General features: G+C 36.6%; 1 long non-coding RNA gene across 1 annotated transcript in view; it reads left to right on the forward strand.

Moving 5' to 3' along the window:
• Positions 1 to 18,738, forward strand: part of LOC123578188 — a 314,478-nt gene that overhangs the window by 194,260 nt on the left and 101,480 nt on the right. The gene's annotated exons all lie outside the window — the stretch shown is intronic.

Below are 18,738 nucleotides of genomic sequence, written 5' to 3' on the forward strand. Positions count from 1 at the left end.
TACATGTATATAATATATATTATACATATACATTTACATATATGTACATATATGTATATTTAAATGAGCTGTCTCTCATGCTTTTCCTGTAAGTCTACAAGCCTTCTTGTAGACTTGTACACTTACACTACAGGAAAAACTGCTGGAAAGAGAGTAGAAGAAAGCTAGTGATGGATCAAAGATCGATAGAAAACCAATACCAGATAGGAGAAAGTTCACCCTTATGTTGAAATGATTGGAAAAATATGCTGGTAGATAAGAGCACTGACCACGTTAAAGAGATTTAAAAGTCTACACAACTCCAGGTGGCAGTCTTTGTAAGACATTGCTTCTGGGGGAGAAAAAAACAAAAAGATAAGGGAAAGGTACTTTTGGAGATTGGGTAGTGAAGTATAAAGGAAGCAAAAAGAAATGTTAGGGTCTTACAATCCAAAAAGTAATCCAAAACTGGAGGACACACCATCCCTCCCCCACCTTACTCAGCAACCCCCCCACAAAATTCATTAAACAAGGTGGGTTCTGCTGCACTGACAGAAGAGGGCACCATTGAACTAAAAATATTGGAAGCCACCACAGATTCACAAATAAATAAGAAAACAGTGAATAAATCTATTCAAAGCTGCCATAAGATAATAAAATAAGAATAAAAATATCTCATTTGATGAGAAGTTGTCCCAGAGAGCATGAAGAAGATAAATTGCAATAAGAGAACTCCAAATTGAACTTAGAATTCTAAACAAGTACTTACAGATATGAAAACATTAAAGACAGAAATAGACAAAAAGTAGTTAAAAGGAATTGATTAAACTCAATAAAGAAATAAAGAAAAAGAGAAAATTATCATAAATATGATTATACAGGGTACTCAAGGGAAAACAGACTGAAGTGAAATTTTTATGACACATTGAAATAGGAAAAAAAAATGAAAAGTGACACACAAAAATAAAAAGGAACAGAGAGAAAGTGGTTGAAATGGAAGACAGGCAAAGGAGAGAGAGAGAGAGAGAGTGTGTATAAATTGGAGTCCTTAAAACAGAAAAAGGAAACAATGGGATAGAATTAACTCACAACTGTAATCCAAAATTTTTTTCTAGTTACAAATGAAGATCTGAGCTAATATATTGAAAAGGTTCAGTGTGTACTTGAGAAAATGGGCCCGGAATGGCCAGCTTTGAGACATGTCCGAGTAAACTTTTAGATTCTAAGATCTAGAAAAAAATTTTCTTAAAGGCACTTTTTCAAAAATATCAAATGACTTGTAAGGAGGGAAAAATAGCCTGGAGTCAGACTTCTCCAAAACAACTTACAAAATAATAGAGATCGACAGCATAAAAATGAAACAAAACAAAAAACTAGGAAGAAATTGTAAACCAAAGATTTTGTATTCAGATCTTAAGAAAATAGAAAAACAATCTGCTGGAGGCAGGGTTTATTCAAATAAAGAGATAACTGAGAAAACTTCAGCAAAGTGGTTTATGGTAAACATTTAATATATTTTATTGTACATCTAAGACTAAAACAAATATAGGTACAGGGATGGATGTATAATTAGAAATATTATAATTCTGACAATGTAGAAATGATGTGAATAAAATATGGGAGGATTAAAGAGAGTTAAAAATAAATAGGAAAGAAGAATAAGGTCTTGGTAGTATATTCTCTATATGGGAGTTTAATGAACCATTAAATCCTAACAAATCAGATAATAATAGGCAACTAAAAAACTAAAAAGTTTTTTGCTATATATAGCCAGATAAAGGGCGAATATCCTGAATGTATAAAAAAACTCTTAAAAATTGAGAGGGAAGAAATACCAAATGCCTGATAGAAAAGTAGGTAAAAGATAATTAACAATTTACAAAAAGAGATATAAAAATCACCCTAATTAAAAGCCATTCAACCTCATTCCTAAATAGAAGAGATATAAATTGAAATTACACACACATACCATTTTCATCTTTCAGATTGGCAAAATTAAAAACTATGAAAACATATTTCTTGGGAAATCTGTCTGCAATCCAGCACTCATATATTGCTAGTGAGACAATTTCGAACATGCAAATCAGTGCAACCTGTGGAGAAGGGGATTTGGCAATAGCTAACAAAAGCACTTATGCATTTATCTTTCAACCCACATAGCCCTTTATAGGAATCTATCCTTAACGTATACACCCAACAATTTGAAAATATATATGCACAAGGTTATTCACTACAACATTGTTTGTAATTACAAAATATGAGAAACAACCTAAATGCCCCTATATAGAGGAGAGGTTGAACAAATTATGGTATTTCTCTCCAAAAGAATACTATGCAGCTGTAAAAAGAAAGAGGAAAATCTTCAAGCTCATAGAGAATGATTTGGAGTATACATGATTTTTTGAAAAGCAAAATATTAAAGAGTGTCTGGCATTTACTGAATTGTGTAAGAAAAAAAAATATTTGCTTATTCAAGTATTCCAAAACACAGGAAGCATAACCAAAGACTGTGATAGTTACCACCAGGGGTGGTTAGGAATGGGGTAGAAAAGAATGGGAGCTATACAAATGGAGTAGAATGTATGGGTTAGGGAAGAGACAGTTCTCTAATTTGCACTATGTCATAGTTCTGAATTTCAGTACCAAGATGATGTTTCACATTCTAGAATGAATGAATGAATGAATGAATGAATGAATGAAATCGATAAGGGTTGGGCAGGGGAGACCAAAATGTATCCAACAGAAACAAATGAGAGCCTAATTGTATTCTAAATGAGTAATATAACTACGCTGAGTGGGAGTGAGATGGATTAATTCTGGGAACTTTTGTGCACTATATTTTGATTATATACCATAAGGTTACATAAAAAATAACTATAAACAAATGTTGATTCTAGTTACTATGTTTGTTTTTCATAGGTGTTTAGGTTAACAATTATGAAATATTTGAAGTATATTCTAGTACTGAGCAAATAGGTAAATATATTGTGGGTTATAAGAGCCAGCTTTCTAATTGTCACAGAAGCAAATTACAGAAATAGAAAGGGAGAAGACTGAAGCTTTTGATGTTATATTGGAATTGGAGGTGTCAGTGTGAACTCATGGTTTTAAAATATAATGATAGATATAGAAATAGTTATCGATGCATATATGTATTTAGATATTTTCTATCTCTGTGCACTGAGATGACCTCAACATAATACACTCTAGTACTAATAAGCATCCCTAGCACCCAGATACTGGTTTCTAAATACCATTCTTCACTAAAAAGAACCAGGGATTGTTAGAAAAATAACTGATTCCAGAGGTAGTGTAGCAAAAGTTGAAGTTGAGATTAGAATAACTTTTTTTGTGTGGGTGCCAGTAGGTAAAGAAGTTTTCAAATAGTGATAGACACATAGCATAAAGGCACAGGAACTAGTTTGAATAGCTCTCACTGGCCAAATCTTGGACAATTGAGCATCAAAATGTATTAAAATCCATAAATTTTTACATATGTAAATACATAAATGAATATATAAATAAAAGAAGGATACAATAACTTCCTTTCCAATTGTAAAATATCAAATAGTAAATATAGAAGAGTGATGGAATTGTAAAAAAAAAAAAAAATGAATCAACCATAGTAATAAATGTTTCCATTAAGAATCATCAATAGGGGGAGCCAAGATGGCAGAACAGCATGGAAGTGTTTTGTGTGTCTCACGTCCATGAAATACAGCCAGACCAATACTAAACCATCCTGTAAACATAGAAAACTGATCTGAGGATTAACACAACGGTCCGCACAACCTGAACCACAGAATTCAGCAGGTGTGTGGCACGGAGAGGTGAACTTGGGGAGAGAGAAGCCACGGAGGGCAGGGAGCCACTTTTGTGTGTGGTGAGAGGACGGAGACGGGTGTGTGTGTGGGGGGTGTGTGGGGGGATAATATGGGAAAAGCACCCCTCCCCAAAAGCAGCTGGAGACAAAGTGTAAAATTGGAAACAGCTGCAGGGACTGAACTAAAAAGAGAGACAGGAGAAAGGAGAGGGTTTAAATTCCATTAAGACTGTAAACGGGGGGGCGTCTGGGTGGCGCAGTCGGTTAAGCGTCCGACTTCAGCCAGGTCACGATCTTGCGGTCCGTGAGTTCGAGCCCCGCGTCGGGCTCTGGGCTGATGGCTCAGAGCCTGGAGCCTGTTTCCGATTCTGTGTCTCCCTCTCTCTCTGCCCCTCCCTCGTTCATGCTTTGTCTCTCTCTGTCCCAAAAATAAATAAACGTTGAAAAAAAAAATTTAAAAAAAGACTGTAAACAGGGGGAGCACAGAGTGTGAAACTCCACAGCTTGATACCTGGTGGTGCTCTGGTGGGAAGGGCAAATCCCCAGAAGCAGAGTGGGGTCCGGAAGGTTCTCGGGCCACATGGGGAGAAGTGGTTCCACTGCTGGAAGGACACTTGGTAGAGACTGTGAGACCACCAGGTCCCAACAGACCCCAGAGAACAGCCACATTTGCTGGTGCTGGAACAAGGTCATTAAGGGTGAATCCTGGTGCCAGGTGTGTGTTGTGATTTTTCATAATCTATGAAGCTGCAGCTGCACTATCTTGCAAACTTTTTCTGGGGCGGGCTGGCACCTGACCAGTCTCTGGGCATTGGCAGCAGCATGGTACCGTGAACATTCCTGGGTGCGGCCGGCACCCCGCCATTGCTCGGTAAGACCCTCCGCAGGGGGCGGAACTGGTCAAAGCCACAGTCCCTCAGAAGTAAGGGGAAGACAGCCGCATCTGAGACAAAGCTCAGGAGAGAGGTACTACCTGGGGCTCGGTCATGGGCAGTGTAAAAGCAGGGAGTGGATGAAAGCCAAAGACAAAGGATAGGTGCACAATTGCTGATGGGGAGAACAGAGTTCCCATATTACAGACTGGGTAGCTGGGTGGCGCCATTTTCACCACTCCCGCACATGCGCATACACCTAGAAGCACCACAACAATCCACTCCAGTAGGCTAGCAGCACCATCTAGAGGAGAATGGGCCATATGCTAAGCCCCGCCCAACTGGGCCATCCTCGCTCTTCAAGAACACAAGTCTCACCAACTGCTTAGTGTATGGACTATAAAGCGCTTCATAGTTTGACTTGTAGGGGAAAACGAAATAATTTCAGTAGTATTTCAGTCTGTTAGCAGGTCCATCTATTCAATTTTCTTTCTTTCTTTTTCTTTCCTCTTTTTCATTTCTTTTCTTTTTTTGAATACAGAAAGAGAAAAAATTCATTTTTATTTTCAATTTTTATTAAAAATATTTTTCTTTAAAATTTTTTACTACATTTTTTACTTTGTGTAAATTTTTTCAAATTCTGTTTTATTTCCATCATTTCATTTCAGTCTACTTCAGTGTATTGATTTTTTCAAATTTTCAAATGACTTCCTTTTTTTCTTTTTTCTCTTTTCTTTTCTTTTTCTTGAATACAGAAAGAGACAAAATTCAATTCTATTTTCAATTTTTATTTAAAACATTTTTCTTTAGGGTGGCCGGTTAGCTCACTTGGTTAGAGCGTGGTGCTAATAAAACATTTTTCTTTAATATTTTTCTACTATATTTTCTACTTTTCTGTAAATTTTTTCAAATTCTATTTTACTTTCATCATTTCATTTTAGTCTACTGCAGTGTATTCATTTTTGTCAAATTTTCAAATGAATTCCTTTTTTTTCTTTTTTCCCACTTTTCTCTCTAATCTATCAAGCCACTTTCAACACTCAGAACAAAACACATGTAGGATCTAGCATCATTTATTCTATTTTTTGTGTTGTGTGTATTTTTAATTTTTTAATTTTAATATTTTTTCAAATTTTAATTTTTTTATTTTAATTTTTTCTACATCATTAATTCCTTTTCTTCCTTCAGAAGGGCAAAACAAATGAATTAACCCCAAAAGAAAGAGCAGGAAGAAATAACAGACAGGGACTTAACCAACACAGATGCAAGCAAGATGTCTGAATCAGAATTTAGAATCATAATAATAAGAATACTATCTGGAGATGAAAATTGATTACAGTCCCTCTCTGTGGAGATAAAAGAAGTAAAAACTAGTCAGGATGAAATAAAAAATGCTATAACGGAGCTGCAATCACAAATGGATGCTGCAGCAGCAAGGATGGATGAGGTAGCACAGAGAATCAGTGATATACAGGACAAACTTACGGAGAATAATGAAGCAGGAAAAAAAAGGGGAGATTAAGGCAAAGGAGCATGATTTAATAATTAGAGAAATCACTGACTCATTAAAAAGGAACAACATCAGAATCATAGGGGTCCGAGAAGAGGAAGAGAGAGAAATAGGGGTAGAAGGGTTATGTGAGCAAATCATAGTGGAAAACTTTCCTAACCTAGGGAAAGACACAGACAACAAAATCCTGGAAGCACAGAGGATTCCCATTAGATTCAACAAAAACCGACCATCAATAAGGCATATCAAAGTTAAATTCACAAAATACTCAGGCAAGGAAAGAATCATGAAAGCAGCAAGGGAAAAAAAAACGTCCTTAACCTACAAGGGAAGACATATTAGGTTTGAAGCAGACCTATCCACAGAATCTTGGCAGGCCAGAAAAGACTGACATGATATATTCAATGTGCTGAATCAGAAAAACATGCAGCCAAGAATTCTTTTTTTTTTTTTTTAAACATTTATTTATTTTTGAGACAGAGAGAGACAGAGCATGAATGGGGGAGGAGCAGAGAGAGAGGGAGACACAGAATTGGAAGCAGGCTCCAGGCTCTGGGTCACCAGTCCAGAGCCCGACGCGGGGCTCGAACTCACGGACCGTGAGATCGTGACCTGAGCCGAAGTCGGACGCTTAACCGACTGAGCCACCCAGGCGCCCCCAGCCAAGAATTCTTTATCCAGAAAGGCTGTCACTCAAACTAGAAACTAAAAGTTTCTGAGACAAAAAAAATTAAAGGAGTTTGTGACCAATAAGCCAGCCCTGCAAGAAATTTTAAGGAGGACTCTCTGAGGGGAGAAAAGATGAAAATATAAATAAATAAATAAACACATAAATAAATAAATAAATAAATAAATAAATAAATATCAAAAGCAGCAAAGATTAGAAAGGACCAGAGAACACGACCAAAAACTCCAACTCTACAAGCAACATAATGGCAATAAATTCATATCTTTCAATACTCACTCTAAATGTCAGTGGACTCAATGCTCCAATCAAAAGACATAGGGTAACAGAATGGATAAGAAAACAAGATCCATCTATATGCTGTTTACAAGAGACCCACTTTAGATCTAAAGACACCTTCAGATTGAAAATACGGGGGTGGAGAACCATCTATCATGCTAATGGTCAACAAAAGAAAGCCAGAGTAGCCATACTTATATCATACAATCTAGACTTTAAAATAAAGACTGTATCAAGAGATGCAGAAGGGCATTATATCATAATCAAGGGGGTATATCCACCAAGAAGACCTAACAATTGTAAACATTTATGCGCCAAATGTGAGAGCACCCAAATACATAAATCAATTAATCACAAACATAAAGAAATTCATCAATAGTAATATCACAATAGTAGGAGACTTTGACACCTCACTCACAGCAATGGACAAATCATCTTGTCAAAAAATCAACAAGGAAACAATGGCTTTGAATGGCACACTGGGCCAGATGGACTTAACAGGTATATTCAGAACATTTCATCCTAAAGCAGAGGAATATACATTCTTCTCCAGTGCACATGGAACGTTCTCCAGAATAGATCACATACTGGGACACAAATCAGCCCTCAGAGTACAAAGATATTGAGATCATACCATGCATATTTTCAGACCACAATGCTATGAAACTCGAAATCAACCACAAGAAAAAAATCTGGAAAGTAACAAATACTTGGAGACTGAAGAACATCCTACTAAAGAATGAATGGGCTAACCAAGCAGTTAAAGAGGAAATTAAAAAGTACATGGAAGCCAATGAAAAAGATAACATCATGACCCAAAATCTCTGGGACGCAGCAAAGGCGGTCATAAGAGGAAAGTATAATGCAATCCAGGCCTTCCTAAAGAAGGAAGAAAGATCTCAGATACACAACCTAACCTTACGCCTTAAGGAGCTGGAAAAACAACAGCAAATAAAACACAAAACCAGCAGAAGACAGGAAATAATAAAGATAAGAGCAGAAGTTAATGCTATCGAAACCAAAAAAAACAGTAGTACAGATGAATGAAACCAGAAGCTGGTTCTTTGAAAGAATTAACAAAATTGATAAACCACTAGCCAGTTTGATCAAGAAGAAAAAGGAAAGGACCCAAACAAATAAAATCAAGAATGAAAGAGGAGAGATCACAACCAACACAGCAGAAATAAAAACAATAATAAGAGATTATTATGAGCAATCATATGCCAATGAAATGGACAATCTGGAAGAAATGGACAAATTCCTAGAAACATGTACACTACCAAAACTGAAACAGAAGAAATAGAAAATTTGAACAGACCCATAACCAGTAAGGACATCAAACCAGTAATCAAAAATCTGCCAAAAAACAAGAGTCCAGGGCCAGATGGCTTTCCAGGGGAATTCTACCAAACATTTAAGGAAGAGTTAACACCTATTCTCTTGAAGCTGTTCCAAAAAATAGAAATGGAAGGAAAACTTCCAAACTCTTTGTATGAAGCCAGCATTACCTTGATTCCAAAGCCAGACAGAGACCGCACTAAAAAGGACTATAGACCTTATAGACTATAGACCACTTTCCCTGATGAACATGTATGCAAAAATACTCAACAAGATGTTAGCCAACCGGATCCAATAATGACTAAAAAAAATTATCCACCGTGACCAAGTGGGATTTATATGTGGGATGCAGGGCTGGTTCAATATCTGCAAAACACTTAACATGATTCATCACATCAATAAAAGAAAGGACAAGAACGATATGATCCTCTCAATAGATGCAGAGAAAGCATTTGACAAAATACAACATCCTTTCTTGATAAAAGCCCTGAAGAAAGTAGGGATAGGAGGAGCATACCTCGAGATCATAAAAGCCATATATGAACGACCCAACGCTAATATCATCCTCAATGGGGAAAAACTGAGAGCTTTCCCCCTAAGGTCAGGAACAAGACAGGGATGCCCACTGTCGCCACTGTTATTCAACATGGTATTGGAAGTCTTAGCGTCTGCAATCAGAGAACACAAAGAAATAAAAGGCATCTAAATCAGCCAGGAGGAGGTCAAACTTTCACTCTTCGCAGATGACATGATACTATATATGGAAAACCCAAAAGATTCCACCAAAAAACTGCTAGAACTGATTCAGAATAGCTAACATTAACAACTCAGGCAACAACTGATGTTGGTGAGGATGCGGAGAAGGAGGATCTCTTTTGCACTGCTGGTGGGAATGCAAGCTGGTGCAGCCACTCTGGAGAACAGTATGGAGGTTCCTCAAAAACTAAAAATAGAACTATCCTACGACCCAGCAATTGCACTATTCGGCATTTATCCATGGGATACAGGTGTGCTGTTTCGAAGGGACACATGCACCCCCATGTTTATAGCAGCACTCTCAACAGTAGCCAAAGTATGGAAAGAGCCCAAATGTCCATCGATGGATGAATGGATAAAGAAGATGTGGTATATGTATATACAATGGAATATTACTCGGCAATCAAAAAGAATGAAGTCTTGCCATTTGCAACTACATGGATGGAACTGGAGGGTATTATGCTAAGTGAAATTAGTCAGAGAAAGACAAAAATCATATGATTGCACTCATATGAGGACTTTAAGAGACAAAACAGATGAACATAAGGGAAGGGAAACAAAAACAATATAAAAACAAGGAGGGGGGACAAAACAGAAGAGACTCATAAATATGGAGAACAAACTGAGGGCTACAGGAGGGGTTGTGGGAGGGAGGATGGGCTAAATTGGTAAGAGACATTAAAGAATCTACTCCTGAAATCATTGTTTCACTATATGCTAACTAATTTGGATGTAAATTTATGAAAATAAAAAATAAAACAAGTTAACAAAAAATAAAATGAATGATCGCTTTTTAAAAAGAAATGAAGGGGCGCCTGGGTGGCGCAGTCGGTTAAGCGTCCGGCTTCAGCCAGGTCACGATCTCGCGGTCCGGGAGTTCGAGCCCCGCGTCAGGCTCTGGGCTGATGGCTCAGAGCCTGGAGCCTGTTTCCGATTCTGTGTCTCCCTCTCTCTCTGACCCTCCCCCGTTCATGTTCTGTCTCTCTCTGTCCCAAAAATAAATAAACGTTGAAAAAAAAATAATAAAAATAAAAAGAAATGAAGAAAAAGTTAAGAAAAACAAACTGTAAAATTTGAGCAAAAAATATGAAGACACTTTAGCAAGGAAGGAAGATATGCATATAATAAATGAGTACAAGAAAAGATTCTGAACATCATCAGTCACTGGGCAGTTATCAAATGAAATCCCACTGAAACACCACTAGCTAAAATTAAAGAGACTGGCCATACCAAATTTTGGTGATGATATGGAGTAACCGGAATTCTCATTTCCTAACGTTAGTAATTTTAAATAGTACAGGCACTTTGGAAAACACTTTGAAAGTTTTTTTTGTTTGTTTGTTTTACATTGAGGTGAAATTCATATAACAACATTAATGCATTTAAGAGTCCAATCCAATAGACTATTCGTTTTTCTTAATTTTTTCATTTGAGTATAGTTGACACACAGTGTTACATTAATGTCAGGTGTATAGCATTGTCATTCAACTTCTCTGTACATTATGCTATATTCACCACAAGGGTAGCTACCATCTGTCACTATACAACACTATTGCAGTGTCATTGACCATATTTCTTATGCTGTGCCTTGTATTCCACAGTGCTGCAGCATTTTATAATCCTTCCAACAATGTATTAGGGTTACAATTTCTCCTTATCATCATAAAAACTTATTTTCCATTTGTTTTTAATTATAGCTATCCTATTGGATAAGATGTGGCATCTCATTGTGGATCTGTTGTGCCAGCATTAAAAAAAAATTACATATACACCTACCATACCCTCTAGCCATTTGCAATATTATAAATTTCCCCAAAAGAAATGAAAGCATTTATTCACAGAAAAACTTGTATAAGAATGTTTGTGGCAGTTTTATTTGCTATAGACCAAACCTACAAGCAACCCAAATGTCCACCAAAGGTGAATGGATAAGCAAATTACACTATATCCATATTTTGGAATACTAATGAGCAACATGGATGTATTTTTAAAATGCTGATAGAAGGAAACCAGTGTATTTCATTTACATAATGGGCTAAGAAAGCACATCAGGGGTTCCCTGTAGTTGTAGATTTAGGGGTGAAGAGAGGAAGGCATTACAAAGGGACTTGAGGAAGTGATGGATAGGTTCATTATCTTGATTATGATGATGATTTTACAGGAGTAAACATATATCAAAACTCATAAAATTTCCCACTTTTAATAAGTGCAATTTATTCCAAATAAATTATTCTAAAAAATGCAGACACCAGATTAAATCATGCGTTCTTTCCTTTCTCCCCTTCTTACTAGTTCTGTATTCTAGTGAAGATACTCTATCCTTTCTAGCAGAGCATTCCAAGTCTTTCCTAGAATAGTTCTGATCTAGAGTTTTAAGCTTAAACATTCTTTATATCCCTTTAAAGATTTTATACTCTATCCATATGAGGATGCCCATCTAATGCTATGCTCTCCTCCTTATTTTTGTTCCTTCAGTGTTTTCTTTTGAAATCCTCCCAGATTAATCACAAATGTCTTTTTCATACAGGTAGTGCAGTTTTAAGAAACAGGAAGATGCTGTGATAAGAAAGACTGGTTCAAATTCCAATCTACCACTTGTTAGCTTTTGGGAAAATTACATAAACCTCTTTCAGTTTCAGTTTCTCAACATGGAAAATTGAGAGGATGTCATTTTCTTAACTTTTCTGTAGGCCAAATGGAAATAATATTGAGAGTTTTAATTCTTTTCCCTCCTTTCCGTTTCTCCTAATTTATTTGATACTTTCTCTGTGATTCTACAAAGGGAGACTTCTAAAGGTTTGTTTCAGATAAGGAATTAAAGGAAGTTTGTGGATCCTGCCCAAATGTAGGTCTGAATTTATGAATGAAAACTAGAACTCCCATAAACCAACCAGTCATTAAGTAGACAGAAAAACTACTGGCTTTTAACATTTCTTATAGCATTTTATGTACACCCTTATGCTACTGTAAGCACACAGAACAGTTACTTAATTGATAAGCTTGAGTGAGTGAGAGAATGAAAATTGAATGACATATTGATGAATAGATTCAGGATAGAAACCTTTATCTGTGTAGTTTCTGGGTCAAGTAGAAAAGCAGACTGCTCATTATTTTACATTAGAACTCTTGCAGTATATAGAAACATTTTTCTTAGGTATTTCAACACCTTTCACAGAGTTAACTATTGAATATAGATGTCAATAAAAGAAGTGGTTATATTTTTAAACAAGTTAATTAGATTTCATCAATATTTCATCAGTATTTTCGTAGCAATGAAAGGTTATTTAATTTTATTGGTGGGGAGTCTATTTAAATTAACACAAAGTAATAAAATTTTTGTTCATGAAATACTTGCACTCTGACAAAGAACTGTGAAAACAGATGAACTCTGAAGTCTCAGTGGCTAAACACAATAGAATTCTATTTCTCACTCAAGTTACGTATCTAACACTGGTCAGCAGAGCAGCTCTGATCCACATAGTCACTCAGAGTCTGAGGATGACACACTCTAGCATCTCAGTACAGGACCTCCATATTTTTACATTAGATGTGAGAGAACAGAGAACCCATGCCCTCTCTTGTTTGCTCTTAGAAGTGTTAAAGATCATTTCTACTCTATAGTCCCTTGGACAGAATATTGTTGGTACACAGTTCTCCTTGGGTATCTTATGTTTCTGCACATCTTGCAAACAGAATTGACTTCTTTTGTTCTGGACTATCTCTCCAAAGATATTTGTACAGTGAATAGCTTTAGAAAGATAAGTTTCTCACTCTGGAGTGAGGCGCAGACATGCTTACATCCCAGTATAAAAACTTTGGGTTTCCTAAATTCAGGGTTTCCCTCCTTGTAATACAACCTATGGGCATCCATCAGGGACCATTTGTAGTGCCCTTATGGGACTTGAGGTAAGGGAAATTAATGCAAAAAAATGCTGGTACTCTGGCTCTTGCTATTGCTGCAATAATCTTCACTTCTTCTCTGCTCTGGAGTCTTGTTTTCTTCCACCAGCATCTGTGAGACTGGTGATTGAACTTACTACCTTGTAGGTAGGGTAAAATTTCAGACCCATCTTGATTCCTGACAAATGTATATAATAAACATATCTTATACACAACTGAAAATGGTTAATAAGAACTCTAAAGATTCATTATTTAACAGATGTATGTACCTAGTATAGTGAGATATGATACCAGGTATTAGAGAATGTGAAGATAAAAGATTGCCTTTGTACTTGGGTTTCTTATTGTCTATTTGGAAGACATATATGGAAACAACTATTACAATACAGTATCAGAACCATTGTAATAGAGTGATGTGCAAAATAAAGTGAGATTTTAAGTTAAGAGTGTCTCAGTCCCCTGGGAGGAGGCTTTACATTGAGGAGACAGTATTTTAACTGAAGTGTGAGATGTATACAAGTTCACCAGATAGTCAAGGAAAAGGATAAGACTTCTAGACTGAGGGAAAATTATGACTAAAATCCCTGAAGTATGTTCTGTTTGGGGAACTGCAAGTTGTTCAGCATGGATGAAGTTTTAAGTCCAAGGAAACAGAGGAGGAATATGAAAAGTGTGGCTTGAGAGGTAAGCAGACTGGACTGTGAAGGTTTTTATATGCCACACAGAAAACTATGGTCATGGTCCTTTAGGCCATGCAGAACTATTTAGTTGCACTTTAAAAATAATAATAAAAGGAATTTGTGGTAATAAGACTCTCAAGAGGATTTTAAGGAGCAAATCTTATTCTTTCTAGAATAATAATTTACTAAATTACTATGCTCACCTTCCTTTGCATATAAGGTCATTCTTTTATTGATGTTCTGAGTTACTTTCTACTTGCAATTAAATAACTTTTCTGTAATATTGCATATTGCCTTAAAGTGGACATTTAAACCTGTTTTGAAATAGCAACTACATAGCCAAGCTATGACACAGCTGTATCCTCAGAAGTGAGTTATATTCATTATATCCTAATGCTAGTGAGAAAAGGGTTGTGACATTTTATTAAATAAAATTATATTAACTCCTTTTTCAAAGGAGGCACAGTCTTTACTAATTCTATGATTGTTTTTTCTCTTTTGGAAGGCTGATCTTTTAATTTTTTATACTATTGTGATAAAATGTATTTGGATTTCTTCTAATAATACTTCTGAAAAGACTTAAGATGAAATATAGTTGGCATTCATCTGTATATGTTAAATAGGTTAAATTCAACTTGGAGTTTCAAAAAATAATGTTTACGTTTTCCTTCAAGATATACTGGGTGGGGGCTTTTCTCTTGAAGAATAGAGTTTTATGGGGTGCCTGGGTGGCTCAGTTGGTTAAGCATTTGACTCTTGATTTTGGCTCAGGTCATGATCTCACAGTTCATGGGATCTAGCCCCGCATTGGACTCTGCACTGAGAGTGTGGAGCCTGCTTGGAATTACCTCTCTCTTTCCCTCTCTCTCTGCCACTCTTTCATTCTCTCTCTCTCTCTCTCTCTCTCTCTCTCTCTCTCTCTCTCTTTCAAAGTAAATAAATAAACTTAAAAAAAAAAAGAAGAGAGTTTTCCTTGTAGTAAAGTCAAACAGGTGCTGGAAACCCAGGGCATGCATATATTCCTGGTATTTGTTCAGGCATTTGCCAAGTCCATTCAAGAGTGACATACTGTCCTTTGCTGTTATTAGAATTTACAAATGTAAGGTAGATACCATTCTACATAGCTGCTGATCTTTCGGCTCTTTTTGTTACTCTGGGAAAAAAGAAGTAAAGGAAAAAAATCTATGAGAAGGCAGGACAAGGTATATCTTACAAAATTAAACTGGAGAGCCATGTTGGAGTCATAGAGGTAATGTCATAATATAGTAATCTCTTATTATAGTGTGAAATACTCTATTGACTCTCAAATGATGATTCATCCTGGAGCTTTACTTACATCCCATTAGAAGACTGTCTACCTGTTATGATTTTTTTTTTAATTTTTTTTTCAATGTTTATTTATTTTTGGGACAGAGAGAGACAGAGCATGAACGGGGTAGGGGCAGAGAGAGAGGGAGACACAGAATCGGAAACAGGCTCCAGGCTCTGAGCCATCAGCCCAGAGCCTGACGCGGGGCTCGAACTCCCGGACCGCGAGATCGTGACCTGGCTGAAGTCGGACGCTTAACCGACTGCGCCACCCAGGCGCCCCTACCTGTTATGATTTTAAGAACACTACATGGGCGCCTGGGTGGCTCAGTTGGTTAAGCGTCAGACTTTGGCTCAGGTCATGATCTCACAGTTTGTGAGTTCAAGCCCCGTGTCAGGCTCTGTGCTGGCAGCTCAGAGCCTGGAGCCTGCTTGGGATTCTGTGTCTCCCTCTCTCTCTGCCCCTCCCCCACTCATATGCTGTCTCTCTCTGTCTCAAAAATAAATAAAACATTAAAAAAAATTTTTTTAAAGAATGCTACAAAGGACTTCCTGCCCAGTGATATAGTTTCCTAACTATTCATTGCTATATATTGGTAAACAAATCATTCCACAATTAGTGATGAAGTTTATGGTACAGATATCCCTAGGTGAGGCATTTCATACCTAATATGTACCTAGGTAAGGCATTTTGTACTTAATATGTCCCTAGGTGAGGCACTGCATACTTACATTGTACTATAAATGCATTGTAAATGCAAATTTTGTTCATTATGGTAAGGATAAGTTACTTGGGTATCAGTTATATGAAGAGGGAGGGGATTTGAAAGATGCAATAAAGGGAAGGTGGAGATTCCAAAGACAAAATGATATTAGCTAATATTTTTGAAGTTTTAAGGAAGTTTAAATGAGTTATCTCCTTTAACCCACCTCAACAACACTGTGAGATAGTTACTATTCTTACCCCCACTTTAAAAATGTGGCAACTGAAGTACAGGGAAATCAAGTAACTTTTCCAAGGTTACATAATTGGTAAGTTGTTGACATTCTAGTCCAGACTGACACAAGTGCCTGCACTCTTAACCACCATCTTGTACTTCATTTATGTCACAATTTTGTGCATGTATCCTGTGATTGAGAACTCCCTGCATGGCACAGAGTGGTTAGCCCAGCAAGCTACAGTCAATTTACCAAAGGAGTGGTTGGGTTTGTATAATAAACATATAAAATAATGTGAGATGATAGAGAAATTCCTTTGTCCCTTCACCAGCTTTGTAAGTTCTTCCTTCATTACTGTAAATAAAAAAAGATTCAGTAAATGTTTGAGTAAATAAATAACTTAAGAATCAAGGTTGTAGTTTGTGTTATAAGATATTGCCAACATACTTATTAAATTTCTAATTTCCTAGAGAAGAGCAGTACCTTAAGCTAGTATTCATATATTTCTCATTGAAAGAAATAAGGGAAGCTTGATGGAAAAGGCTTTGCATATATGAAAAGAAAGCACTCTGGGGTAGAGGAGATATTCCTCTATTCATTTTTATCTCTTTTTTCCTTTTATGTGGGCCAAAAGCAAACTGGGTTATTACAGTGAGTTTTCCATTCTTCTATTCTTAAATTTTCCCTTTCTGTGCCAAGAAGATTCTTTTTCTCTAACCTAGGAACAGACCTACCTTCTACTTTGCCCCTTTTCAAGCTAAAGAGTGAGGGAAAACGTGCTGATATGTCAAGATGTTTAAGAAGCCAAGCTTTAAAGTCAAACTTGATTTGGAAGCCCGAGTCAACCATTTGCATGACCTTGGGCAAGTTATTAATGATTTGGAAACTTAATTTCCTCTTCTATAAAATAGGTGTATCAAATGTGAGTAGTTACAGCTTTATGTAACAAAACTTTCAACTGTCAATGGGTTCATTTTCCCCACTCATCAATAAGCAGCTGCTGATTTGGGTGCACAAGCTTGAGGATGTCAGGGCCAGCTTCTCGGCCATTCTCTAGGCTGCTCCCCAATTCTTTCACCTCAAGGCAATAAATTGCTGCAATTCGAAGCATTTCATTGTGTTCAAAGCAGGAAAAAGATAGGACTGGTAGTAATAGTATTGCTGTCTTTCTTTTTATGTTATCAGAAAAGCAAAATTACCTCTAGGAACCCAAATTTCTACCGTCAGAACTGTGTCATGTGGTCACTTCTACCTAAGGAATTTGAGAAAACAAGTATTTAACCCTCTCAATGGGATTCAAAAGTTGATGAGTGAGTCAAACATTTATGTTACAAAGGACAATAATAGAGTATACCTGATTGGTTAAATATTAAATTAGATGTTATATAAAGTGCTAATTCTATGCTTATTGCATAGAAGGTACTAAATAACAGACATCTTTAGTTATCATTGTCATTTCTTATATTATTTTTTTTACCATTACCAGAAAAGATAACACAAACCCTCCATAGACTCTCCTCTAGATAAAATCCAAAGTCACAGATTCTGCTATGTCACAGGCTTTTTCATTTTCTGTCCAGGCTCATCTCTGGCAGCTGTTTCACACTTGGTACAGTAGTACTAACTGCTTTAGTAAAAACTAACTGCTTGGAATTCTTTCCCATACACACCATTCTGGTTCCTCTGCTCATTTGTGTCCCAATTCCTTTCCATTCTTATTGGCTTATTTTGCACTGACTCATCCTTTAAAACTTGTATAGGTTTTACCTCTCTGATGACTCCCAGCCCCACCCAAAGTGAGATGAGTGCCCCTCTTCAATACTTTCTAGTACACTGATTGCATCACTATCACAGACTTTACAAGAGAATAGGAATTTTCTTTTGATGGCCTCTTGTGTCCTTAGTACATGATTCTTAAACTCAAATAAATTCTATTGAATTTTCTTTAATCTTCATTGCCTTCTGCCCAAAACTCTTTATAAACATCTCTCTCATCTCTCCCCTTCTCCCCTCTCTCAAGGGTAATGATCACCTTTTCAAAAAATAATAACTGGATCATGATTTATTTCTTGGTGCTTTAGAAAATAAACATTTACTTGGCTAGCCTGAGCTCCTGTTGATTCTGACTGCCAGTAGCAAAGAGTTAAAAATGGAACTACCTAAACTAGATAGAGAGAGAATCTCTGTTCTTTGAGCTTTCTGATAGTTCAGTTGCCATGGAAACAGCCTTTCCCCTGTGTTAGTTCATTAGGATTTCTTTTTTCCTTAAGTAATTTGGAGGACGGCCATGTTCTACAGTGGACTACTTCGTGGGAAAGATCATACTTGACATCCCTTTCCTTATGCTAAACTCTGCAGCAGACAGAAAAGCAGCATTCCTTCAACATACTACACTCCATTTTAAGGCTGAATTATTACATCAGGTAATTCATTTGATTAAAAAAATAATTCGTGCTGGAGTGTGTATATGAAGTAAGAACAGGAATAAATTTCTAAATCAAAATCATTCTAATAGCTTTTATTAATCTATGTAGTTAGGCTACAGTCTTACTTTATATTTATATCAGATACAAGTACCACATCCTCTTACAAAGAGAGAATCAGCCTTCCATGATACTGTCCAGGGAAGGAATTCTCTGTCCCTTGAGAATCTCTGAGATGAAATACAG

Source organism: Leopardus geoffroyi, chromosome A1 (genome assembly GCF_018350155.1).
Source record: "Leopardus geoffroyi isolate Oge1 chromosome A1, O.geoffroyi_Oge1_pat1.0, whole genome shotgun sequence".
In the NCBI taxonomy this organism is placed as follows: domain Eukaryota; kingdom Metazoa; phylum Chordata; class Mammalia; order Carnivora; family Felidae; genus Leopardus; species Leopardus geoffroyi.